General features: G+C 48.7%; 1 non-coding gene across 1 annotated transcript; it reads left to right on the top strand.

Annotated features, from left to right (window-relative positions):
* Positions 1-1902: 1902 nt before the first annotated feature.
* On the top strand, positions 1903-2060 carry LOC125773837 (5.8S ribosomal RNA). Its single transcript, XR_007420405.1, has one exon. It is a non-coding gene; the product is annotated as a 5.8S ribosomal RNA (ribosomal RNA).
* Positions 2061-2500: the final 440 nt, after the last annotated feature.

Raw genomic sequence — 2500 nt, 5'->3', positions numbered from 1 at the left:
TGCTTAGATACCCAGACACTTAGAACGCTTGCGCGGAAAGCAAACTCGATCGTTGTACACTTTGATGGGCAACCATCACTGTGTCTCCGTGCCGTGCTAGATCCCCCCTAGCCGTAAGGCACTTTGAACGCCCCTTCGACGACGAGTTACAAGAGTGTGGTATGTGTCAGAATCTGGTGAAGCTTTCTGCATGTGATGTGCCTTGTGTGGATCCGTGGCCATTGCATTGTGTCTGGTGCTTAGATACCCAGACACTTAGAACGCTTGCGCGGAAAGCAAACTCGATCGTTGTACACTTTGATGGGCGACCATCACTGTGTCTCCGTGCCGAGCTAGATCTCCCCTAGCCGTAAGGCACTTTGAACGCCCCTTCGACGACGAGTTGCATGTGTGTGGTATGTGTCAGAATCTGGTAAAGCTTTCTGCATGTGATGTGCCTTGTGTGGATCCGTGGCCATCGCATCGTGTCTGGTGTGTAGGTACCCAGACACTTAAGCAAACTCGATCGTTGTACACTTTGATGGGCGAGCATCACTGTGTATCCGTGCCGTGTAAGAGCTCCCCTGGCCATCAGGCACTTGAAAGGTCCTTCGACGACGAGTTACAATAGTGGTGTGTTAGATACGTCAGATTACGGTGTCTACTAGTGTGCAATACGTATCCGGCTACGGCACGGAACGAACGGGAACTGTGGTGCAGACAAACAAGAGTTAAGCCTATTAGTCATTAACTCTAAGGACGGGGCCATGGGGCGGTACACAAAGGATACGGATGAGCGAGTATGCAGGCCCAATACTCAATAGCTCGATCCGATCCAAGCACATGAGTTGACTGCGGCGCCAGGTTAACCAATGTGCTAGATTCTATTTGGCCAGTAGAATCTTGTGTCTTAAGCGATTTGATACCAAGACACCAGAACGAAAGTTAGTTGAAGAGTTATTAAACTCTTATGAAGTATGGTTGTGCAATCACAACTTATGACTTTAACCTATAAAGTGGATATGGACTTGCAATTATAACATGGAATCTCTACACACCCCATGAGCTCGATCCAATCCACGCACACGAGTTGCCTGAGTAGCGACAGGTATACCGATGTGCAATACGTATCCGGCCACGGCACGGAACGAACGGGAACTGTGGTGCAGACATACAAAGAGTTAAGCCTACTAGTCATTAACTCTAAGGACGGGGCCATGGGGCGGTACGCAAAGGATACGGATGAGCGAGTATGCAGGCCCAATACTCAATAGCTCGATCCGATCCAAGCACATGAGTTGACTGCGGCGCCAGGTTAACCAATGTGCTAGATTCTATTTGGCCAGTAGAATCTTGTGTCTTACGCGATTTGATACCAAGACACCAGAACGAAAGTTAGTTGAAGAGTGATTAAACTCTTATGAAGAATGGTTGTGCAATCACAACTTATGACTTTAACCTATAAAGTGGATATGGACTATCAATTATAACATGGGGCACACACCATGTTCTCGATCCAATCCACGCACACGAGTTGCCTGAGTAGCGACAGGTATACCGATGTGCAATACGTATCCGGCCATAGGCACGGAACGAACAGGAACTGTGGTGCAGACATACAAGGGCCATGGGGCGGTACGCAAAGGATACGGATGAGCGAGTATGCAGGCCCAATACTCAATAGCTCGATCCGATCCAAGCACATGAGTTGACTGCGGCGCCAGGTTAACCGATGTGCTAAGAGAGTTGTTCCTGGGCCTTCAAAGTGACTTCAAAACTATCTTAGCGAATGGTGGCCATGGGCGTAGACATGAGCCACAAGTCACAAGGCCTGGGACTATTGGGTAATAAAGACAACTTAGTCAGAAAGTTAGTCTTTGGACGTACCACCGGGATTGTGTTACATTGGGAACCTTACTATAAAACCCTAGGCAGGGGATCACTCGGCTCATGGATCGATGAAGACCGCAGCTAAATGCGCGTCACAATGTGAACTGCAGGACACATGAACACCGATAAGTTGAACGCATATTGCGCGTCGGACGATTAAACCCGGCCGATGCACACATTCTTGAGTGCCTATCAATTCCTTGATATACAACAAACCAAACTTCAGGGTGGAGCGTGCCACAATAGAACACTATGGCGAGCAGCCCGTCTAGTGTCGTGGGGGAAACACGCTTCCACACTGTGCATAATGGCGTGCTCGGGACCTTTGTTGGGACCGCAGGGCGCTGAAAGTAAAGGGGTGAACCGCATAAATCGCACGCACGTAAACGCGCACACACACAAATAGAGTGAGACGTATCGTAGGATACCGCTAAGAGTACGTTGTGAAACATGGGGAAATTCAATCGAAAACCTCTTTGATGTCCAAGAATTCGTTGACCGTATCCGTCGTAATACTGGATCAACGTGCTTGGGGGAAAACGTCAAAGGGTTTTATAATAGTGGTGCATGATTAACCCATCGATGCCCGAGGGGAACATGTTGTCCAATACAATAGTGGTGCAGTTGGCTC

This window comes from Anopheles funestus, assembly GCF_943734845.2.
Source record: "Anopheles funestus chromosome X unlocalized genomic scaffold, idAnoFuneDA-416_04 X_unloc_56, whole genome shotgun sequence".
Classification (NCBI taxonomy): Eukaryota; Metazoa; Arthropoda; class Insecta; order Diptera; family Culicidae; genus Anopheles; species Anopheles funestus.
The sequence above is the reverse complement of the archived record's forward strand: the minus strand, read 5'-3'. Positions and strand labels throughout refer to the sequence as shown.